The 24,900-nt window shown below is 44.1% G+C and overlaps 1 pseudogene across 1 annotated transcript; it reads right to left on the bottom strand.

The window, feature by feature from the left end:
• Positions 1–924: 924 nt before the first annotated feature.
• LOC146567755 (uncharacterized) lies at positions 925–24,717 on the bottom strand (annotated as a pseudogene). Its single transcript, XR_014893973.1, has 4 exons — positions 24,436–24,717; positions 19,133–19,239; positions 3,353–4,201; positions 925–2,979 (listed from the first exon to the last, which is right to left on the bottom strand). The product of XR_014893973.1 is annotated as an uncharacterized LOC146567755 (transcript).
• Between the last annotated feature and the right edge of the window lie 183 nt (positions 24,718–24,900).

Here is a 24,900-nt window from a genome sequence, read left to right as displayed (position 1 = left end):
TTTTAGTCCGATGTGAAAAGGACCCCTCCTGTTCTAGTGTTGAAAGTTTCTTCCCTTTACTACTTTTATTACAAGAAAATCTTAATTTAGATGGTTATGGGGGGTTTGTGCTGTACAGGGATGTGTCAGGTATTTCAGCATCAGTGTTTTGGTGGAATGATTGAAGGACTGTGAGAAGTTCTGACACCTGAAGATATATCACAACTGTAGTGGGGAGGAAACACTCAGCATTTAATGTTTCCTGATAACGAATACCGTTTTCTACAGTGGGTGTTATGCTACAGCCATCAGCTGTTCATTCATCAGTGCATGTGAACAAAGTTAAACACGATGATAACCAGACTGTATACTCACTGGTCACTTTAGTAGGTCCACAATTTCGGCTGCTTATCAATCTAAATATCTAATTAACCAATGATATTGAAGAAACTCAATGCGTTAAGGCATATAGACATCATCAAGACGACCTGCAGTTCACATTGAGCATCACACTGAGGAAGAAAGGCGATTTAAGTCACTCAAGAGGCTTTACAGCTTTATACGCTTATTAACATCTTATCACACTATAAAGGAAATGCCAATTCAACCGATAAACAACTGCAACCATGAGCAGGTGAGGATGATCCTAAAGCCACCGCTGATGACAAACAGGAGTTATTTGATGTGCTTTCATTAATCAGGTTGTTTGAAAGTTAAACCAGAGCATAAGATGTCAAAAACACACAGAGATTAAGTTAAAGGTTGTGAAACTACATCCAGCTGGCATCCCAAGAACTGACTGTCTGCTTAGAGAAACGTCCACCATCCAGTAGTTATGGATTCTTGATCATCTGCAGCTCTGCCTGAGGATAACATGCTTTCTTTGTCAGGGTTCACGACGCGAGCCAGGTGTAAGTTATTAAAGGACCCAGGATGCAGCACAACTGAGGTGAGGAAGCTTTATTGACAGTGAGATAACAAACAAAGGCGAGGGTGGCAAAAAACAGAACAGCGAGTAACCTAAACTGGGAAAAGCTAAACAAAAACAGACCTGAAACAGACGGAGGCACGGCTGGGAGTAATTGGACATAACGGGACAAGGGGAGTGAAACTAGAAACACTGACGAGAGACACAGACCTACAAAATAAAACAGGAACTCACACATGCAAAGACACAGACTAAGAAATCCGGACTTGACACAGGAATACACAGGCAGAAAAGCCTAAATACTAAACTGGGGAAGAACAGAACCAAAACCCAAAGAAAGAGGAAAACCGGAACCAAAATACATCACAATAATAGAAAACACAAAACGCTGGGTCAAAAGACCCAGGGCCATGACATTCTTACAGAAAGTGAGCAATGACAGAGAACTCACGTTTTTATGCACTGGTGGGATTGAGAGCCCTCTCCTATTTACTAAACTGGCACTTTAACCAAACCAGCCATAAACATTGTCACAGCTGGTTGTGGCTAAGCAGTAGTATAAAGAGGAAGGATTAAGCCTAGCTTAAGCTGCAACTGGGAAAACAGTCAAGGTTACACCTGAAGGACTCAACATTTGAATGTTTCAGATGATCAAAAAGGAAAGAAATATGACAAAGGTTACCTGGGTCAGTGGAAAATAGTCTGTAAATGGTTTCATTTGTTAAGGGTAAAAAGGTATGAAAAACAACCTGACCATGTATGGAAGCCGGCTGAAAGACCTCACACAGCAGCACATCATGATACGATCAAAAGAAACAGCAGAGAAACAAAGTCACTGACATCAGTATGAAAAGGTTACAGAGTCATTTCTAAGGCTTTGGGACTCAAGCGAACTACGAGCCATTATCCACACTACAGGAAAAATGGAAGAGTACTCAAGCCTCCCAGGAGCAAGTGGCTGACTAGAAATACTGCAAGAGTGCATCGATGACTAATCCAGGAGGTCACTGAAGAACCCAGATCATCATCTAAAGACCTGCAGGCCTTACTTAGCTTAGATAAGGTCAGAGGTCATGATTCAGCAATAAGAGATTCAATGGGGGGAGAGATTCAACAACAGAAAGGCTCATCTCACATCTAACAACAGCTGTAGTTGGAGCTGTAATTTTTCGAGAGATTCCCGTTACACGTGGCATTAAAAGAAGATCACAGGAACAGCCTGACACAGTGGTGGTGGTGTGACGTCTTCCCAAGAACACCTCATACCAAAAAACCGATTCCAGGAAGGATTCTTGTATATGTGGAACCCTCTAACCAAGTAACTGAGCTGAGTCGACACAAGAGGAAAAGAAGCACAACTGCATGATACACAGAAGTGCTGGATCACTAATCAGCTGCTAGAGACCACTGAACCATCCGAGTTTTACTTCTTTACAGATGAGCATCCAGACCAGGACAGAGAGGAAATCTGACATAACTGAGTCAATGAAACCACAAAAAGATCAAACTGTTTAAGGTGGTAATACACCAAAGTACAGCCCAGACCCAGATCAGCTTGAGTTTTTATCTTTTTCTTGGATATAAAGTCACATCAGTGGTCGTTTCACATCCTGTTGATGGCTTTAGTTCATATTGAAGGTTTTCAAAATCAATGGGTGTGAAATGTTTTGATTTGTCACACTGGTCACAGCTGTAGTTTCCCCTCCATGTATGTACGTTCATGTTTGTTACAACTTCCTGACAGCGAGACACTTTTCTCCCAGTTTCTGCATTTGTATGGTTTCTCTCCTGTGTGGACTCTTCCATGCACTTTAAGATGATCCGCAGTGGTGAATGAGAGATGGTTTTTGACCCCATGTGACAGAGTTAATTTTGGTTTAATTCACTTGGTTTAGGGAAGCCTCTCCCACATTCTTTGCAGTAGTTCGTTTTGTCTCCAGTGTGTCTGAGTTGATGTTGTTTAGGTTCTCTTGATGATTGAAAGTTTTTTCCACAAAAGTCACAGAGAAACTCTTTCCACTACCACAGTGACGACAGGGTTGAGAACTGGATCCATCTGTGTCGCTCTGCTTCTAAACAAAGACACAAACACAGTGGAAGTCAGGGAATTCTCTCAACATTTTTATTTTTAATGGCGCCTGAAATAAGGAGTATCTGTGCCAGTGTCCAATTATATCTTACTGTTTACATTATAACACTCAGCTTACTGGGCAACATTAAGTCTTCATTTGTAGGTAATCTACTTAATGGGAAGACTGGTGATTAAACCCCTGGATGCTCTACTCTGCATCCCACAAGATACTGACTCCAACCTGCTCTCCGATGCATCCATTGGAGTGTGAATGTTAGATAGAGAGAAAGGGGAGGAGCTTTTAAAACTTTTAAGCTTTGAAATTAAACTTCATTCATATAAAATTGTAAAACTGTTAAAAGAAAAATACATACCTCACAGTAACTGCACTTTTAGAGTTTCTCTCTGCTGTGAATCTTTTGGTGTGATTTGAGGTAATGTGGAGATTTAAAAGTCTTCTCACACAGGTCACATTTATAAGGTCTCTCCTCAGTGTGGGTAAACATGTGCTGTTGTAAGTTTTTGTATATCACAAAAGCTTTACCACACTGATCACAGCAGTAAACATTATTTTTGGTGTGAATGCGTAGGTGATTGTTTCGGCTGACTAGCCAGCGGAAAGTTTTTCCACAAATGTGACAGCTGTACGCTTTAACTCCACTGTGGACGACTTGGTGTGTTTTTAAGCTTGCAGGGTGGGTAAAAGACTTTCCACACAAGTCACAGCTGTACGCTTTAACTCCACTGTGGACGAGTTGGTGAGTTTTTAAGTTTCCAGGACGGTTAAAAGACTTTCCACACAACTCACAGCTGTATGGTTTAACTCCACGGTGGACGAGTTGGTGAGTTTTTAAGTTTCCAGGACGGTTAAAAGACTTTCCACACAACTCACAGCTGTACGCTTTAACTCCACTGTGGACGAGTTGATGTTTTTTTAAGTTTCCAGGACGGTTAAAAGACTTTCCACACAACTCACAGCTGTGCGTTTTAACTCCACTGTGGACGAGTTGGTGAGTTTTTAAGTTTCCAGGACGGTTAAAAGACTTTCCACACAACTCACAGCTGTGCGTTTTAACTCCACTGTGTATGAGTTGGTGTCTTTCTAAGTTTCCCGAACAGTGAAAAGACTTTCCACACAAGTCACAACTGTATGTTTTCTCTTCCTTTCTTCTGTGAGGTTTGTCGGCCTCCTGAGAGCGCTGACTTCTTGCTCCATGTTGGTCCTGCAGTGACAGAGATACAAACAGAGGCAGTGAGTGAAATGCAGTCGTGGAACAAACTCAACCTTCAAATTTCCTCTATTAACACTAGTTTTAAACCAAAGGTTGAAGTAGTTCCTTTTCAGTCAATACACTCGGTACAACACACGTGCTATGGGATATCATGCCCTCACGTGTCCTGGCTGAGGAAACCTTTATTCACGCCTTTAAGGCAGATTATCTGTGATGACGTGTGCACAGCCCCAATGTGCCGCCACTGCTTCGGCAGTCAGCCCCTGATTCACTGTGCAGCTAAGAAGCTGCAGGTGGACTAGCCCTCTCCTCTGCCAGCTCAGAAGCTGTCGCGGTTCACAGGCTTTTTCCTCCAACTGGACCCCGCAATATCAAAAAACTGCCTTCCTATGTTCCCAAACTTTGTCTGAGAGCTAAGTGCATCATGTGGCAAACCTCTGTCTACCTGCATCACTGTACCCAGCTATGAACAGTACATGACGTTGGACAGCACCGACAAAACTGGCTTAGCTAACCCACTCCTTATGGAGCTGTCTCTGGCCGCTTACCTGGCCCCATCCAATCCAATCCAATTTTATTTATAAAGCACTTTAAAATACCCAGCACAGGAACAAAGTGCTGTACAGAAAATAAGTTAAAACAATAGAATAACAGAAAGCAGCGAAATAAATAAATAAAACATAAAATTAAAACAGCCCTATATTAAAACAAAACCAAGATAAAACAGCATCGAATCACCTAAAAACAACTAAAATAAAAATAAAAACCAACATCTCACGTGGTGTCAAAGGTCAGGGTAAAGAGGTGGGTTTTCAAGAGTGACTTAAAAACAGATAAAGAAGTGGCCTGTCTAATCTCTAAAGGAAGCTCGTTCCACAGTTTTGGAGCTGCTACAGCAAAAGCACGATCTCCTCTAAGTTTACGCCCAGTCCTGGGTATCTTCAGGAGCAGCTGATCAGCTGACCTGAGAGAGCGGGTGGGTGTATAAGGCTGTAGCAGCTCAGAGAGATAAGATGGAGCTAGGCCATGGAGAGCTTTAAAAGTAAATAAAAGAATTTTAAAATGAATCCTAAAAGAAATGGGCAGCCAGTGACGTGAAGCTACAACAGGGGAAATGTGCTCAAACTTTCGAGTGCCAGTTAAAAGACGAGTTGCGGCATTTTGCACCCTCTGTAGATGACTAATATATGATGCGCTCACCCCAATATAAAGTGCATTACAGTAATCCAGCCGAGTGCTAACAAAGGTGTGGATCACTGTCTCAAAGTGCTGCCGTGAAAGAATTGGCTTTATTTTTGCCAGCTGCCTGAGGTGAAAGAAGCTAGATTTTACCACTGCCTTAATTTGACTGTCAAGCTTCAGTTCACAGTCCACTTTGACCCCCAGGTTTGTGACAGTTGGCTTAACATACTGTGCCAGGGAATTTACATACACATTGGGGGTCTCAGTGGGGCTGCCAAAAACCATCACCTCGGTCTTTTTATCATTGAATTTTAAAAAGTTAACAGACATCCAAGCCCTAATGTCATCGAGACACTGAAGTAATGGCTGTGTGAGGTATCTGCCTTTTTTCTTTAGAGGGACATAGATCTGACAGTCATCAGCATAAAAGTGGAAAGGAATGCCGTGCTTTCTCAGTACAGAACCAAGAGGAAGCAGATATAAAGAGAAGAGGAGGGGGCCTAGAACTGAGCCCTGTGGGACACCACACAAGAGGGGAGCGGAGGACGACACATAGTCACCGAGGCTGACACAAAAAAGTTCGCCCCGCCAAGTAGGACCTGAACCACTCCAGTGCTGTGCCCCTAATGCCCACCCAGTGCTCCAAACGAGAGAATAAAATGGCATAATCCACGGTATCAAACACAGCTATCAAATCTAAAAGCACAAGAACAACACAGTCCCCAGCATCAGTCGCTAAAAATATGTCATTAAAAACTTTTAAAAGGGCTGATTCAGTGCTATGAAAGGCTTTAAAACCAGATTGGAAAACCTCTAACACATTTTGCTTTTCCAGGAAGGCCATTATTTGGCTGTAAACTACCTTTTCAAGAATTTTGGAAAGAAAAGGTAGTTTGGAGATAGGCCTGTAATTTGCAAGAACCGTAGGATCCAGAGCAGGTTTTTTAATCAGGGGTTTGACTACTGCATGTTTAAAATCTTTAGGGACGACACCTGACGACAGTCAGACTATGGTTTACCAGCTCAAGAACCAAAGGACCAACTGTAGGTAACACCTCTTTTAAAAGTTGAGGAGGGACGGCATCATTTGGAGACCCTACAGACTTAAAACGACCAACAGTCTCCTTTAAAACGGAAAGAGTCACATGCTCAAACCTGTCAAAGACAGCAGAGGAGGAAACAGAGACTGAGAGGTCACGAGCACAAGGAGAGACTTGATGAAAAGTGTTCAGCAGTGGAGGAGTTAAAACACGACAGTGCTGAACAGCAGCGTGAGGTTTAACTGAGGCACAGGCAAGAGGAACTTCAAACATCACAGGACTGTGGTCATAAAACACAGCATCACAAATCTATGTTAAAAACAGAAAAGCCATGATATAAAACAAGATCAAGTGTGTGTCCACGTTCACGTGTGGGACCTGTCACACATTGCACCAGATTAAACGAATCAATAAGGTTTAAAAAGCCCTTCGCCATGGGCATATCAGGACAACAGTCGTGAATATTAAAATCCCCAACAATATGAACACGATCATATTTTGGCAGGAATTCAGCCAAGAAGTCAGCAAAGTCAACACAAAGTCCTTATTGTATTTTGGAGGCCGATAAACCACCGCACACAACACTGTGTGAGAGCAGCCCAACTCAAACAGACAGTTCAAAGCTGGTGAACGACGGGGTTGATAGCTTCTTACATTTAAAATGACTGTAAAAGATCGTAGCTATTCCTCCTCCTCGGCCCAACATACGTGGGGAATTAGAATAACAGCAATCGCCAGGTAGAAGATCTGAGAAGAGGCTGCACTCCCCAGCGCTCAGCCACGTCTTGCACACACAGAGAAAATCCAGTCCTCGGGATGTGAAGAAATCCTTCAGGATAAACGTTTTGTTCGCTAGGGACCTAGCATTTACCAGGCCAATTCTGGCGGTAAGCGGCGGATCCCCGTCGCTAACCGTCCTAGAAGCCCGACACAGAGGCCACAGGTTCCGCAGATTCACACCACGCCGGCGGGACTGGAACATCCCATCCAGGCAGATGACAGGTACCAGCCAGGTACAGACAGGTACCAACGATCGCCGAGAGAAACAGAAGTTTGGCACCGCTCCTTGTTTTCTGGATAAGGGCTTAAGAGAATACCTTAAAGAAGCTTTCAGCTTCACCAGGAAGCCAGCCCTTCGACCCCGGCATCAGCACTTTTGCCGGAGTGGTGGATCTGGAACACGGCACAGGTGAGCCGGGATCTCCGATATTAGCGGGGGCAAAGTTTTATGTCCAGCTTGGTTCCACTTTGCCCAGCCTTTGGCAGAAGGTCGGAGATCCAGTAGGGTTAGGCGATCATACACCAAGAGAGAGTTGGCATTTATTACAATAGTCAATAAAATCAAAACAAACAAACAACACTGGCAGTGATAGACAGCAAGCCACATGCACCGGCGCCATCTTTTTTTAAGGTTAAAAAGGTTAAGTCGGTGCGGCGCCACCGACTTAACCATGGAGTCGGCATCACATCATTCATGCTTTTCGGCATCATACCATTCATGCTTTTCTTCAAAGATGGCCTGGAGATCGAAAAATGGAATTACATCTGCTGTTCACCTGACTGCTGCTTCCAAAATGGCCTACAAAGCAGACTGGAGGAGCACTACCTTGCATCATGCCTGAACAGAAACATTGTCCAATTTCTTAAATATTCACATTACGGCCCACAGAACTGCTCCCAAACCTGGGGGGTGAATCAAACATGATTAGTCACCAAATACAGTTTTTAACCTTTTCTTTTTTGGCTTTTGCAGTGTTTGATTTTTGTCCCAGGATTGGCCCAGTTTTTTGTGATTGAAACAAAAAGGCTTGGACAGCGAGCACAGCTCTGACTGGCTGAAAGAAGACGTTTGTTTTCCTTCTGACTGAATACTGTTTTAGCAACAATCCATACAGGTTGGCATCACCAGACCCCTTTGAGTTTGGGTTTGTGGTTGCATTAAATAAGATTCCATCTACAAAAAAGACTTACGGTTTAATTTGAAAATGAATAAAAACGAGTACAAAAAAAAAAAAAAACCTCGTCTGGATTATTTTCTGTTCAGCAGCTCTGATGAAAGATTTTTAATTTTGTGATTATGCTTAAGTTGTAGCTTCATTTAAAGGAAGAAGAGGTTGTGAATTGGAGCCAACACAGGGAGAGAGAAATTGAAGCCATATGTGTAAAAGGAATGTGGTGACATCCGGTTTTAAACAGACAGACTGGCGCCCCCCCTCTCTTTCTCCTTTTAAGGAGTTCAATACATGACACTCCTACTGCTGTGGAGACTTGCTTTAAGTATAAATAAAGGTCGTTCAGGATGCCCTGGGCGCTTTTTCTGTGTCTCATCTGTTGTGCACATCAGTGCAAAGCAGATCGGATCGTTGACTGCCCATGCGCATGTAAAAAATAGATATCTGAGTTGTGAGTTTCTTTATCTTCTAAATAATTTTCTCTTCACAAGCTCATTGCTGAGTAACATTTCAGACACTGAGATTCATCCTATAGCTGTCAGCGATCATGCTCCTGTATCTTTAACACTAATACAGAAGAATAATACTACACCAAGTAAAAACTGGAGATTTAATATATCACTGCTCAAAGACGAAGAGTTTATCAAATACTTTTAAAAAAAAATGGACTCTATATTTAGGCTTTAATGACATTCCTGGAACATCAGCATCTGTCTTCTGGGAAGCAGGGAAAGCCATGATGAGAGGTAAAATAATTTCTTTCTCATCACATACAGTGGGGCAAAAAAGTATTTAGTCAGCCACCGATTGTGCAAGTTCCCCCACCTAAAATGATGACAGAGGTCAGTAATTTGCACCAGAGGTACACTTCAACTGTGAGAGACAGAATGTGAAAAAAAAATCCATGAATCCACATGGTAGGATTTGTAAAGAATTTATTCGTAAATCAGGGTGGAAAATAAGTATTTGGTCAATAACAAAAATACAACTCAATACTTTGTAACATAACCTTTGTTGGCAATAACAGAGGTCAAACGTTTACTATAGGTCTTTACCAGGTTTGCACACACAGTAGCTGGTATTTTGGCCCATTCCTCCATGCAGATCTTTTCGAGAGCAGTGATGTTTTGGGGCTGTCGCCGAGCAACACGGACTTTCAACTCCCGCCACAGATTTTCTATGGGGTTGAGGTCTGGAGACTGGCTAGGCCACTCCAGGACTTTCAAATGCTTCTTACGGAGCCACTCCTTTGTTGCCCGGGCGGTGTGTTTTGGATCATTGTCATGTTGGAAGACCCAGCCTCGTTTCATCTTCAAAGTTCTCACTGATGGAAGGAGGTTTTGGTTCAAAATCTCACGATACATGGCCCCATTCATTCTGTCCTTAACACGGATCAGTCGTCCTGTCCCCTTGGCAGAAAAACAGCCCCATAGCATGATGTTTCCACCCCCATGCTTCACAGTAGGTATGGTGTTCTTGGGATGCAACTCAGTATTCTTCTTCCTCCAAACACGACGAGTTGAGTTTATACCAAAAAGTTCTACTTTGGTTTCATCTGACCACATGACATTCTCCCAATCCTCTGCTGTATCATCCATGTGCTCTCTGGCAAACTTCAGACGGGCCTGGACATGCACTGGCTTCAGCAGCGGAACACGTCTGGCACTGCGGGATTTGATTCCCTGCCGTTGTAGTGTGTTACTGATAGTGACCTTTGTTACTTTGGTCCCAGCTCTCTGCAGGTCATTCACCAGGTCCCCCCGTGTGGTTCTGGGATCTTTGCTCACCGTTCTCATGATCATTTTGACCCCACGGGATGAGATCTTGCGTGGAGCCCCAGATCGAGGGAGATTATCAGTGGTCTTGTATCTCTTCCATTTTCTGATGATTGCTCCCACAGTTGATTTTTTCACACCAAGCTGCTTGCCTATTGTAGATTCACTCTTCCCAGTCTGGTGCAGGTCTACAATACTTTTCCTGGTGTCCTTCGAAAGCTCTTTGGTCTTGGTCATGGCGGAGTTTGGAGTCTGACTGTTTGAGGCTGTGGACAGGTGTCTTTTATACAGATGATGAGTTCAAACAGGTGCCATTCATACAGGTAACGAGTGGGGGACAGAAAAGCTTCTTACAGAAGACGTTACAGGTCTGTGAGAGCCAGAGATTTTCCTTGTTTGAGGTGACCAAATACTTATTTTCCACCCTAATTTACAAATAAATTCTTTACAAATCCTATCATGTGGATTCATGGATTTTTTTTTCACATTCTGTCTCTCACAGTTGAAGTGTACCTCTGGTGCAAATTACTGACCTCTGTCATCATTTTAAGTGGGGGGAACTTGCACAATCGGTGGCTGACTAAATACTTTTTTGCCCCACTGTAAGAAGAAAGAAGAAAACAAAAATATTCAGGAACTAGAAAAAAAAAACATCAAAAAACATCAAATTCTTAGAAAAAGCCTATGTGTCACACCAAGATCAAGAAATATTAAACAAAATACGCAAAACAAAACTAGAATTAAAAGAAATTATTAATAAAAAGACGAAAATCTTAGTACAAATACTTTGCCTGCAAAATTATGAACACGATAACAAATCCGGACAATTTCTTGCTAACCAGTTAAAAATCAATAAAGAAAAAACAACTATATGTGCTGTTAAAGATTTATCTGAGAATACAATATATGATCTTAAAAAAATAAACATTTTTTAGGGATTTCTATTAAACTTTATATACACCACAAATAAACCCATCTAAAAATGAAATCGATCAATTTCTCGACAACATAACTCTTACAAAATTATTAGACACCCAAGCAATGGCACTGGATTCGTCACTGATGCCAGGTGAACTCCAGGAAGCTCTGATAAGTATGCCCAATAATAAGGCTCCAGGTCCAGACGGCTTTCCAATAGATTTTTACAAAGAATTCTGGGCGATTCTGGCACCAGTTTTTCACAGGATGTTGCAGGAAATCAAAGAAAATGGTAGACTACCACCAAATATGAACTCTGCAAATATCAGTCTCTTACTAAAACCAGGCAAAGACCCTGTATTTCCCTCAAGCTATAAAACTGGTTAAAAATATTATATAATTCCCCAACAGCTTGTGTCAGAACAAATGACCAAACAAACATCCTCCAGCTTCTGTCTCCTGAGGGGCACCAGACAGGGATGCCCACTCTCCCCTTCACTGTTTGCAATTTTTATTGAGCCACTAGCAGCAGGAATTAGAAAGGCTACAACAATTAAGGGCATAAAATGTAAGAATGTAGAACATAAAATCAGCCTTTATGCAGATGATGTGTTACTTTTTCTCCAAAACTCACAAACCAATCTCTCTGGGGTAATTGCATTGATAAACTCTTTCTCAAGTGTCTCCGTCATCGCCCACGTCCTACACACCACTCTCAGCCATGTGGACAAGAAACAGGGTAACTATGTGCGAATGCTGTTTGTTGATTACAGTTCAGCGTTTAACACAATAGTGCCCTGCAGACTGTTCACAAAGCTGAGGGATCTGGGACTTAACAGCCGTCTGTGTGCATGGGTGTTGGACTTCCTCACTGGCAGAACTCAGGTGGTGAGGGTGGGCAGGTGCTTCTCCAACAGCATCACCATCAACACAGGAGCACCTCAGGGATGTGTCCTCTCGCCACTGCTCTACTCCCTCTACACTTCAGACTGTGTGGCCACCCATGGCTCCAACACCATTGTGAAGTTTGCTGACGACACAGTGGTGTTGGGTGCCATCTCCAACAACGATGAGACGGCCTACATGGATGAAGTGAAGAATCTTGCATCGTGGTGCCAGGACAACCACCTCCAGCTGAACGTCAGCAAGACGAAGGAGCTGGTGGTGGACTTCAGAAGGGGTCAGCACAGAGACTACAAGCCCATTATCATCAATGGAGCTCCAGTGGAGAGGGTGCAGTCCTTCAAGTATCTTGGTGTCCACATCTCCTCAGACCTGACATGGGCTGCCCACATTCAGGTCCAGACCAAAAAGGCTAGGCAGCGCCTGTATCACCTACGACAACTGAGGAAGTTCAGGGTCTCTCCAAAGATCCTCAGGATTTTCTATACAGGCGCTGTGGAGAGCATCCTCACACAGAACATGACATCGTGGTTTGGGAACAGCTGTGTGAAGGACCAAAAAGCTCTCCAGAGAGTGATCCATACAGCAGAACGCTGCTGCAGGATTGCTCTCCCCCCGCTTCAGGACACCTACACCAGGAGATGCTGGACTAGAGCAGCGCAGATACTGAAGGACCCGTCCCATCCTGGCAACAAACTGTTCCAACTTCTGCAATCTGGTAGAAGGTTCCGCATCTTCCGGGCAAGGACAGAGAGACTGATGAGGAGCTTCTATCCCCAAGCCATCCGTGCCCTAAACACACACACCCGCCCTCTCACATCATCTATAATTGACTGAGACAGGACTCTTCCAGACACTCTAAACCAAGGCACAATGTACATTTCAATTCCTTTAATTTTAAATATGTTTATATTGTCTATCCTGTAAAATAGTCAGATGTCTATTCATATTAATGTACAGAATTCACCTGCTTGCTGCTACTGCTGCACATTCACCCAATGTATATACTACATATATATATATATATATATAATGTTTTTCCTCTACACCCCCCCCCCCCCAATTTTTTTGCACATGTCGAGGAGCGTGTCAGGCTACATTTCACTGTGTGTTATACTTGTATAACTATGCATGTGACAAATAAAGAACCTTGAACCGATTATTCAATTAACTGGTCAAAATCAACAGTCCTTCCGATTAATTGCTCCTTCCATAATTCTTCTCCTTCCCCACTGCAATCTGGAAATATAAAATATTTAGGTATTAATGTCTCTCCTAAACTTTCAGAATTAACTAAATTAAACCACATCCCACTTTTAACCCTTTAAGACCTACCATAGAACCAAGTCCGCCAGAGCTTATATTATAGTTTTACATGCTGTAGTGCCATTTTTGGGAGTATTTCAAGTTGCTATACATCAATACAACCATTATAGCCCAAATTTTAATAATATGTATGCATTAAGTGCATAGTAATTACATAAATTGCAAAAAAGTACAATAAACTACAAAAAAAATTGAAAATCGTTTTTTTAACATATATTTCTAGTTAGAGAAATTTAAGAGGCATATCCCTCAAAACTGTAAATGCAAAAAAGTTGCACAAACTAGTTTCTCACCACAGGAAATTAATTTTGAGTGTCTTCTTAGTTTTATTTTTGAAATACACCAATTTTCATATACTGTAGGAAAAACGAAAATAAATATTATAATGCAAATTTGCAAAGAAAACAGCATATGCATCAAAATAAACTATTTCCAGCAGTGCAATATGAGTCCTAAGCATCCCAGAAATGACACAGAAAGTCATAAAGTCAAATATAACTTTTAAAAACACCAGTATAGGCTCATGAGGCCCTGATGGCAAAAAACTACATTTCCGCAAAATGACGTCACCTCCGGTTTCGGGCAGGTCATGGCGGACATGGGATAGTTCACGCTGATGGACGTAGGAAGTGTTATGAACAGCTCATCGGATCGGCAAAGCGTGTTTCTGAAATATTTTGTTTTTGGTGCTGCAAGCGCTTTTTATGCAGTTTTTGCAAAGCTTTATGTGGAAGGAAACTGTGACCTAGGACAAGCTGATGGCATAAGATGTAAGTACAATTCCTCCGGTTTCATATGCAAAAAAAATTATTGCGCTAGCTTACTTGGTTGCAGAGCTACCGGGATTTATAAATAGTTACGCAAAATGGAGCGTGTTCACTCCGACCGGCTTTAAAGGGTTAAAGACAGTAGAAGTTGATCTGGCTAGATGGAAATCTTTACCCATATCACTCATGGGAAGGGTCGCCGCTATAACAATGATGGTCTTGCCAAAAATAAACTATTTATTTTCAATGATCCCAAATAAGCCATCACAAGATTGGTTCAGATCTCTAGACTCGTATATTTCTAAATTCCTTTGGAAAGATAAACCCCCACGTATCAGCTTAAAAACACTGCAAAAGACCAAGGATAAAGGAGGATTAGATCTGCCTAACTTTAATCACTATTTTTTAGCCAACAGGCTTCAGTTCACCTCTAGATGGTTTAAACACACCCTCTTAGATGAACCTTGGATAGATGTAGAACAGGCCCTATGTAATAACCTAGAAATTTCAGACCTACCATTTATCAGCTCAAACATCAAACAACATGAATGCTTTAAAAGCGTCAGCATCAGCTCTTCTCTGACAGCATGGTGGGAGTTTCTAAAAATGACAGAGTCTTCATTAATCCCATGCAAACGTACACCTATCTGGAACAATCCGGACATATTACAAAACTTTACTTACAAACACTTTCTAAAGTAGATGAATCAATATCCCTTCCTGCTGCAAAATGGGAAGCAGATTTATCGATCAGCTTAGACCCAAACCTTTGGTCTCAGATATGCTTAAAAACCTTTCAATGGATCAGAAATCCCAGTTTCCAATTAACACAACACAAAATATTACACAGAGTGTGCTATACTGGTCATAGGATGTTCAAGATGGGCTATACGCCTTCCAACAACTGCTCACACTGCACAGCAAATACACCGGACAATTACATCCACGCTCTTTGGTTCTGTCCACCAGTTCAGAAGTTTTGGCGTGAGATATGTGAAGACTTATCAAAGTGTCTGAAATGTAACATTCCAGCCTCCCCTTTAGTATGCTTGCTGGGCAACTTGGATGAGGTCACTGCAGAAATAAACACAGCCCACGTTGTTTTTACGGCCCTATGCATAGCCAAGAAAATGGTCCTCATTAACTGGAAAAATAAAAATAATCTTAATTCTAACCAATATAAAAACCATCTAATAGATCACATTAGTCTTGAAACAGCCTCACATTTGATCAATCCCTTTGGGCTCCTTTGATCGGCTTCATCACCTAGTGGGGGTGGGGGGGGTCATGGTTTGGTCCTGCCTTCGCTATTGTGGTGGATACGGGGGTAGGGATGGCCCTGGGGCGTCTGGGGAGTCCCTAGGGACGTTTTCCCTTGAGGGCCTAACCCGGGGGATGTGGCCATGACCTGGTTAGGGGCTCTGGGGGCTCTTAGATGGTGTTTCCCTTGTGGCTGCGTACAGCAGAGATGGGGGAGGGTCTGTGCTGGCGGACGTTGGTTACTGGTCTGGTAGCCTGGGTCCGGGACGGGCGTGGAGGCTTGGGGGTGCTCCGTCCCCCGGTCTGGGGTGCTTGCTGGGCCTTGGGGGCTTGGGTCCTGGCTGTTGTGTCGCCAGAGCTGTGGGCGGGTGGGTGCAGGGGGGCTCAGCCCCAGTGTAGGGGACCTCTGGTGCATCGGCCCAACTAGGGGGCTCTCTAACTGGTGGGGAGGCTGTTATATCTTTGCAGGTGGTCTCCTCTCTACAGGAGCTCACTCTGCACGTGGGGGGAGCGATATAAGAGAGGTGGAGAATGAATTCAACCTGGGTGTCTATTGTCTTGTGTAGTTTGGGAGATGACTGGATGATGGGGTGGGTGCAGTTTTCTCTGGGATGGAGTCGGGTGGGCTGCCCCGGACTCTGTGGGGCTGGGCGGTGCTGCTGCTGCGGGCCCCGGTCCGGATGGGCCTGGGCCCCCTTGCCCTGGTGGGTTCCAGAGTGTGGGGGTGCCTACTGGGGTCAGCGGGGGAGCTGGCCCCAGGGAGGGGCCGCTTGCCCCTCCCTTTCTTCCCTCCCCATCCTAAGCTGCCTCCCTATTCCCGCTCTACCACACCCACACACACAGGGCTTGGAGTGCAGGTATGTCACCAAGGTGCAGGGGAGGCACTCCCCCTCTGTCCCCTTCTGGCCGCCTGTGCCTCAATTTTATTCTGCAACCTAGACATCCACATTACTCACACTCTCACATAACACATACATATAGGGCCTTGGGGGTGGGCACGTTTTATAGCATCCAAAGGATGGTCTGTGTATTCCAACCCACCTCTGGTGCTGTTGCCCTACCCTCAATTTTAAATGCATATAGACACTAAGGGTTTTCGGGAAGAGCCGTGCTGCTCTCTGAGAGGAAGCAAGTACCATGCTCTCCTGTGTTTTAAATGCACTTTAGAACAGCACACAGCAACACTACATATGAGTGGGCTTAGGGAGGTGTTGGGTCTTCACTCACCCCGGTTCTGTTAGACGTCAGGGCTGGGGCGCTGGGAGGAGGTGCTGGCCGTCAGATTGGGGTCTGGGATGCGGGGCCTCCCTACTACTGCAGATAAGGAGGTGGTACGCTTGCCTCCACCCCAGAGAGAAGGGTTACATCTCCTGGGTTTAGGTGCGGCTTGCCCCTCTGGGGGCGGGGGTACCTGGACCTGGGATATAGAGTATGTTTGGGGAGTGCGACTGTCTGTGCAGTGTCTATTTGTGTCTGTCTACACGTTGGGTGAGTGCCGAGTATTTGGTTGTGCACATGGGGTGGGAATGCACGTTTGTATCCGCGTGCGCCTGTTCGTCTGTGTCTATATGTCAGGTTGGGTCTTAGACTCAACCTCTCTGGGTACATCTCAGGCCCTCCTAAGTACGGAGGCCTATCTCCCCTCACCACACTCCCTGCCGGTGGCTGATGCCCTCAGACGTTGGTGTGTTGGTGGTCCTTGTCGTCTGGGGCTGGGCGCTCATGTATGTACCGGCTCACTGCTGTTGGCCGATTGGCGGGGCCTGGCGCCTGTGGCCCGGCTGGGCCCCTTCCGGGGGATGGGATGCCCTCAGGCCTCTGCCCTCTGGGCCTGAAGCTCGGTCCTCTCTGCCGCAGCTGGCTGCCGACAGAGCCCGCGGGCACGCCACTGCAACCCCCTCTGGCCTCTGCTCCGTAGCTGCTGGGTGACCTCTCGTTTGGGGCTCTACTCAGCTCTTCCCAGGAGGGTGGCACGGTTCCCCCCCTTTTGGTGGGCCTCCTTGGGTCCTTGTACTCTGGGGCCTCTGGATATCTGGGGCCTGGACCTCCTCCATACCTGCTTCATACCCTGGGGGACGGCGCTATGGCTCCCCACACTTCCTAGCAGATCGTTACATGGAGAAACCTTTGGAATACAAGCATGCTGATCCACACAGCTATGCACACAGGTGTACACACCGATGTTCACAGACACGGACTACACCTTTCTTTCCTGCTGCCTCAAAGCACATTGTGCGCTGTCTATCTTGCGTGCTGCACAATTTTTTTTTCTCCATACAGGTGATCCAGGTGTTTTGTTTGTTTTTCTTTTCTTTTTCTTTCTTTTCTTTCTGAGCAACACCCAGGAGGAAACACAGAAAGCGGTGTGATAGGATACAGAAGCAGGGTAAGCATAGAGGAGCTAATGCGAGGCTAGCTGCTAACCAATACAAGCCAGACGTACGGACACAGTTGCCGGCCAATGTCTGCTCCCTTGACAACAATATCAGACTGTGGAGCGCTTCTCAACACAGTGTGAGGAACGATGCTGTGGCAGGGCTTCCAACACATTACGTACTACAAGCCCCCTCCCCCAATGACAAGGGACACCAATTGTGAGTAAATGCCTCGAGCGGCTGGTCTTGAAGCACATCATGAACAGTCTCCAAATAGACCTGGATCCCCTTCAGTTTGCATACAGGACCAACCGATCTACAGAAGATGACCTCTCTCTGCCACACTCCATGTTATGCTGTCACACCTGGAGAGGAAGAACACCCCTCTGCCAGAGTCCTTTTCATCGACTTCAGCTCAGCTTTTAACACGATCATTCTGCAGCAGTTGGAAAAGCTGATGCTATCAGGCGTGGACCTTGCAACCTGCAAATGGGTTTTCAGCTTCTTGAAAAGCTGCAACAGACAGTCAAGGTGGGCAGCCACACATCAAAGACCATCTTGTTGAGCACAGACTTTCCTCTGGGGGGTGTCCTGAGCCCGTTGCTGTTCAGTCTGCTCACACATTACTGTAAGCCAGACTCTGTGCTAATCATATTGTTGAAATTTGCAGACAACAACTGTGGTTGGTCTCATCACTGACAACGACCACTTATAGAATAGATGTGGAGCAGCTTGAAGTGTGGTGTAGATCCCGTAATCTCACCAACAATGTGGACAAAACAAAAGAGATGGTGATCGATTTCAGGAAGTCTGGCAGAGATCACCACACAGACTTCACCATAGAGGGTGCTGCTGTGGAGAGGGTCAGCAGTGTTAAGTTCCTGGGTGTGCACCTTGCTGATGAACCGTCCTTCTTCATTAATACAACAGCAGTTATCAAAAAAAGCACAAAAGTGTCTGCACTCCCTCGGGAGACTCAGAAAAGCAGGACTGCACCCAATAACCATACATTCAGCTATTAGCACAGCTATACTCTGATGCCTCCTATCCACACACACACAGCATACAATATACTCCCCAGATACACACACTACTTAATTTAATTAGCCCCTTCTGTGAAAGGGCTGAAGCTACCTGTATGAGTGTGACTATTTGGACTGGAGTTTGTTTATGAATTAAGATTTTATGTTATTTACCCCTTTTTATTGTTGTGATTTATTACTGCCTTTTTACTGTTTGTCAAACCATTTTTCTTTTTAGTTGTATTGATTATTGCACTGTAGATGCTGGTGAGAAACACTTTCATTTCAGCCTGGGTAATACCATACGAAATGACAAACTTCTTCTTGAATCCTTTTCAATCTTGACAAACAAGCATCCGCTGATGAAGTGCACAGTTTCAATAAAAGTGATAGGTTCTTCACCTTTTGTGTTGATGACATTTTTGTCCACTGTAGTGGCTGAGCTGAGTCCGAATGGTTGAAAATGTTCGTCTGGTGCTCCGTCAGACTCTTCTCCTCCTGCTGATCGGCTGGGACACAAAACAGATCTTTGTAACATCACAGTGAAACAAGAACAGAGGACGGAGTCTTGACTGATCAGGCCCCATCATAGCTTAGAGAACTCATAGCATCACACTATCCCATTAGAGCACTTTGCTCTCACACTGCAGGCTTACTTGCGGTTCCTACAGTATTTAGAAGCACAACAGGAAGCTGAGCTTTTGTCCTCATTTGTATGTCAATTCAATTCAATTTTATTTATATAGCGCCAAATCACAACAAAAGTCGCCTCAAGGCGCTTCATAGATACAGAGAAAAACCCAACAATCATATGACCCCCTATGAGCAGCACTTTGGCGACAGTGGGAAGGAAAAACTCCCTTTTAACAGGAAGAAACTTCTGGCAGAACCAGGCTCAGGGAGGGGCGGGGCCATCTGCTGCGACCGGTTGGGGTGAGAGAAGGAAGACAGGATAAAGACATGCTGTGGAAGAGAGACAGAGGTTAATAACAGATATGATTCAATGCAGAGAGGTCTGTTAATAAATAGTGAGTGAGAAAGGTGACTGGAAAGGAAAAACTCAATGCATCATGGGAATCCCCCGGCAGCCTACATCTATTGCAGCATAACTAAGGGAGGATTCAGGGTCACCTAGTCCAGCCCTAACTATATGCTTTAGCAAAAAGGAAAGTTTTAAGCCTAATCTTGAAAGTAGAGATAGTGTCTGTCTCCTGAATCCAAACTGGAAGCTGGTTCCACAGAAGAGGGGCCTGAAAACTGAAGGCTCTCCCTCCCATTCTACTTTTAAATACTCTAGGAACAACAAGTAGGCCTGCAGAGCGAGAGCGACGTGCTCTAATAGGGTGATATGGTACTACAAGGTCATGAACCCTTTAAGACCTACCATAGAACCAAGTCCGCCAGAGCTTATATTATATTTTTACATGCTGTGGAGCCATTTTTGGGAGCATTTCAAGTTGCTATACATCAATACAACCATTATAGCCCAGATTTTAATAATATGTATTCATTAAGTGCATAGTAATTACATAAATTGCAAAAAAGTGCAATAAACTACAAAAAAATTGAAAATCGTTTTTGCTTTTTTAACATATATTTGTAGTTAGAGAAATTTAAGAGGCTTATCCCTCAAAACTGTAAATACAAAAAAGTTGCACAAAGTAGTTTCCCACCACAGGAAATTTATTTTGAGTGTCTTCATAATTTTATTTTTGAAATACACCAATTTTTATACACTGCAGGAAAAACGAAAATAAATATTATACTGCAAATTTGCAAAAAAGCAGCATATGCATCAAAATAAACTATTTCCAGCAGTGCAATATGAGTCCTAAGCATCCCAGAAACGACACAGAAAGGCATAAAGTCAAAGATAACTTTTAAAAAGACCAGTATATGCCCTGAGGCCCTGATCATAAAAAAAGACTACATTTCCGCGAAAATGACGTCACTTCCGGTTTCGGGCAGGTAATGGCGGAAATGCAAAAGTTCGCGCTGACGTCTATTCCAACGTAGGAAGTGTTATGAACAGCTGATCGGATTGGCAAAGCGTGTTTCTGGAATATCATGTTTTTGTTCCTGCAAGCGCTTTTTATGCAGTTTTTGCAAAGCTTTATGTGGAAGGAAACCGTGACCTAGGACAAGCTGATGGCATGAGATGCAAGTACAACTCCTCCGGTTTCATATGCAAAAAAAATTTTTGCGCTAGCTTACGTGGTTGCAGTGCTACCGGGATTTAAAAATAGTTACGCAAAACAGAGCGTGTCCGCTCTGATCGGCTCTAAAGGGTTAAGATAAGATGGGGCCTGATTATTTAAGACCTTGTATGTGAGGAGCAGTCACAGTGTTACTGGAGGCCAAGGTAATGCCATCCAGAGTAAGAATCTGGTTAGATACGATATTTCTAAGATTTTCAGGGCCGAGTACAATAACCTCAGTTTTATCTGAATTAAGAAGCAGAAAGTTAGCGGCCATCCAGGTCTTTATGTCTTTAAGACATTCCTGCAGTTTAACTAATTGGTGTGTGTCATCTGGCTTCATGGACAGATAGAGCTGGGTGTCATCAGCATAGCAGTGTAAATGTATGCTATGTCTTCTAATGATACTGCCTAAGGGAAGCATGTATAATGTAAACAGAATTGGTCCTAGCACTGAACCCTGTGGAACTCCATAATTAACCTCAGTGTGTGAAGAGGACTCTCCATTTACATGCACAAACTGGAGTCTATTAGATAGATATGATACAAACCACTGCAGCGCAGTACCTGTAATACCTACAGCATGTTCTAATCGCTCTAATAGGATATTATGGTCGACAGTATCGAACGCTGCACTGAGGTCTAGCAGGACAAGCACAGAGATGAGTCCACTGTCAGAGGCCATAAGAAGATCATTTGTAACCTTCACTAAAGCTGTTTCTGTGCTGTGATGAGCTCTGAAACCTGACTGAAACTCTTCAAATAAACCATTCATCTGCAGATGATCTGTTAGCTGTTTGACAACTACTCTTTCAAGGATTTTTGATATGAAAGGAAGGTTGGAGATTGGCCTATAATTAGCTAAGACTGCTGGGTCTACAGATGGATTTTTGAGTAAAGGTTTAACTACAGCCAGCTTGAGAGTCTAACTTAACATCAATGGTACTAAGAGTAGCTGTAGATAATATTACATCTGTGGGATGATTATTGGTAATTTTTTCTCTAAAAAATTTTATTTGTGAAGAAGTTCATATTCATATGTCAGTGATATATTGCTTTCATTTTTGTAAAATTAATCATTTAAATTTTATGGACAACTTTAAAGTGGATCCCACCAGGTAGTAAAATCAAGAACACACACTTTCCTGTTATCACTTGAAATATTGAGGCTCAAATTGTGGTCATTGTTAAGTCAAATTGTTGAATGTTGTCATTGTGCTTCTTAAATTTGTAAAGTCTTGGTTCAAACTATAGGATCAAGACATTCCTATGTCCCCCTCCCCAGCCTCTCGAGGTTCTGGGAAGAGGCTGTAGTGTTTTATCATGAGCAAATCCCTTGTGAAGATTCTGTCCGATGTTGCTTCCTGCTTTTATGATCCTTTTAGTGAGGTCACACACACACACACACACACACACACACACACACACACACACACACACACACACACACACACACACACACACACACACACAGCCTTGTGTTTGTAACCAAGGGGGGGACAGATGTTCTGTCTTGATTTCGCTCTTCATGAGGAACAAGTCTCTAAACTAGCGGGGCCTGTGGGAACACAGACCCAACAGTCATTAATATTTTGTACTTGTTAATCAAATGCGTATTTGTAACTTTGTAAACCAAAATATGTGAACATTTTATTTTTGTGCATCTACAGATGAGAATTTGTCTGTGTGTAAAAAATATTTACAAGTGTTACAAATTTTTCTGTTAATATCTGGTTACAGATACTGTTAGGATTTAACAGTTTAACAGTTTGCCTACCAGCCTGGCATTGGAGCGGATGATGCCGTCATTCACCTCCTACATCGTTCCCTCGCTCACCTGGAGACCGCTGGAAGCACTGTGAGAATCATGTTCTTTGATTTCTCCAGTGCCTTCAACACTATTCTTCCCTCGGTTCTGAAGGACAAGCTGGAGAACTCTGGAGTGGACCATCACCTCACTACCTGGATTTTGGACTACCTCACCGACCGACCACAGTATGTGAGGACTCAGGGCTGTGTGTCGGACAGGGTCGTCTGCAGTACGGGGGCCCCACAGGGAACGGTTCTGGCTCCGTTCCTCTTCACCATCTACACTGCAGACTTCTCCCACAATTCCACCCAGTGCTTCCTGCAGAAGTTCTCTGATGACTCTGCAATAGTCGGCCTCATCACTGATGGGGACGACAAGGAGTACAGAGGACTGACTCAAGACTTTGTGGACTGGTGCCAGCTGAACTACCTCCAGATCAACGCCAGTAAAACCAAGGAGCTGGTGGTAGACTTCCGCAGGCACAAGCATTCTCCACTGCAACCACTGAACATCCAGGGTATGGACATTGAGGCTGTGGACAGCTACAGGTACCTTGGTGTTCATCTGAACAACAGACTGGACTGGACTCATAACTCAGACGCCCTCTACAGGAAAGGGCAGAGCAGGCTGTACCTGCTGCGGAGACTCAGGTCGTTTGGGGTGGAGGGCCCACTCCTGAAGACCTTCTATGACTCTGTGGTGGCTTCTGCTATCTTTTATGGTGTGGTCTGCTGGGGCGGCAGCATCTCTGCTGGGGACAGGAAGAGACTGAACAGGGTGATCCGAAGGGCCAGCTCTGTCCTAGGATGCCCTCTGGACCCAGTGGAGGTGGTGAGTGACAGGAGAACGGCGGCTAAGCTGTCATCCCTGTTGGACAACATCTCCCACCCCATGCAGCAGACTGTGACAGCACTGAGCAGCTCCTTCAGTGGGAGACTGCGGCACCCACGGTGTGGGACGGAGAGATTTCGCAGGTCTTTCCTCCCCACTGCTGTCAGACTCCACAACAAAGACTTTAACTGAACACAAACACACATCCACACATGTGCAATAACACTAAGTGCAATAATCCTTTCTGGCATCGTTGTATTTTTACTCAGTTGTATATAGCATTCGTATTCTATTTTTATCTTATTGTATATTTTTATTCTATTTTATTCTACTGTATATAGTATATTATTTTATTCTATTCTGTACAGCTGTGTACTGTATTTATTCTTATTGTATTCTAATTTTTGCGTCATAACTTTTGCACTGTCCACTTCCTGCTGTGACAAAACAAATTTCCCACGTGTGGGACTAATAAAGGTTATCTTATCTTATCTTATCTTAAATACATATAGTGTTAATGCTTATTTGCAAAGTTGCAAAACTCAATACACAAATACGCATTTGATTTACAAGTACAAAATATTTATGACGACATTTGAGTCCATACAAATAGAAATGAGGCTGTAGAGGTTTGGTGCAGGCAGAAAAACAGCTGCAGGGACAATGAAAAGACTTTTCTGCTCCAACTTCTCCCAGCATGCTGAGCTAATGATTAGTTGGTGTTTTTCTCCAAACACTCTCTCACTCTTCTCTCAACGTGTTCACAATAAACTGTGAACAGACACCGAGGAGAGCAGCAGAAGACCTCATTCAGGAGCTAAACTCAACATGAACTGAACTCACAGTAAAGTTAGCTCGGTGCTTACCTTTAGACGAGCCCACAAACCGAGAGAAACTCCGCGATGAAGCTGCAACTCTTTCCAAACACAGGAAACAGATCAGGGAGCAGAGACCCACGTGGTTCACGCTGATCTCAGCTACGATCCAGGAGACAAGGGTGGGCAGATCGATGCAGATATCGATCAGGACTTTGGTAGTGGTTTATGATCGATACTTTAGTTCGTTTCTCTCCTCTAAGTTCAACGCTTTACTCCCGTTTCACGTATAAGCAGCTCTCTCTGCTTCTCTCTCTGCTTCTCTCCTGCTCACACACTTTGCTCCGCCCCCTTCTTCCTGCTCTGCTGTTGTTTGTAGCTGTGCGGTCACGTGTTTGAGCACACGTCTATTGCGGACCTCCCATAGGGCTTTGCAGCGTGGTGTCACGGGAAGAGGACCACGCCCCCTCCCATTAGACGTAGGCTGTGTCCCAATTAAGAGACTGCACGCTTTTT

This window comes from Mchenga conophoros, linkage group LG9, assembly GCF_057382185.1.
Source record: "Mchenga conophoros isolate Kocher_MC1m ecotype Shallow Benthic linkage group LG9, M_conophoros_male_GT1.1, whole genome shotgun sequence".
In the NCBI taxonomy this organism is placed as follows: Eukaryota; Metazoa; Chordata; class Actinopteri; order Cichliformes; family Cichlidae; genus Mchenga; species Mchenga conophoros.
The sequence above is the reverse complement of the archived record's forward strand: the minus strand, read 5'-3'. Positions and strand labels throughout refer to the sequence as shown.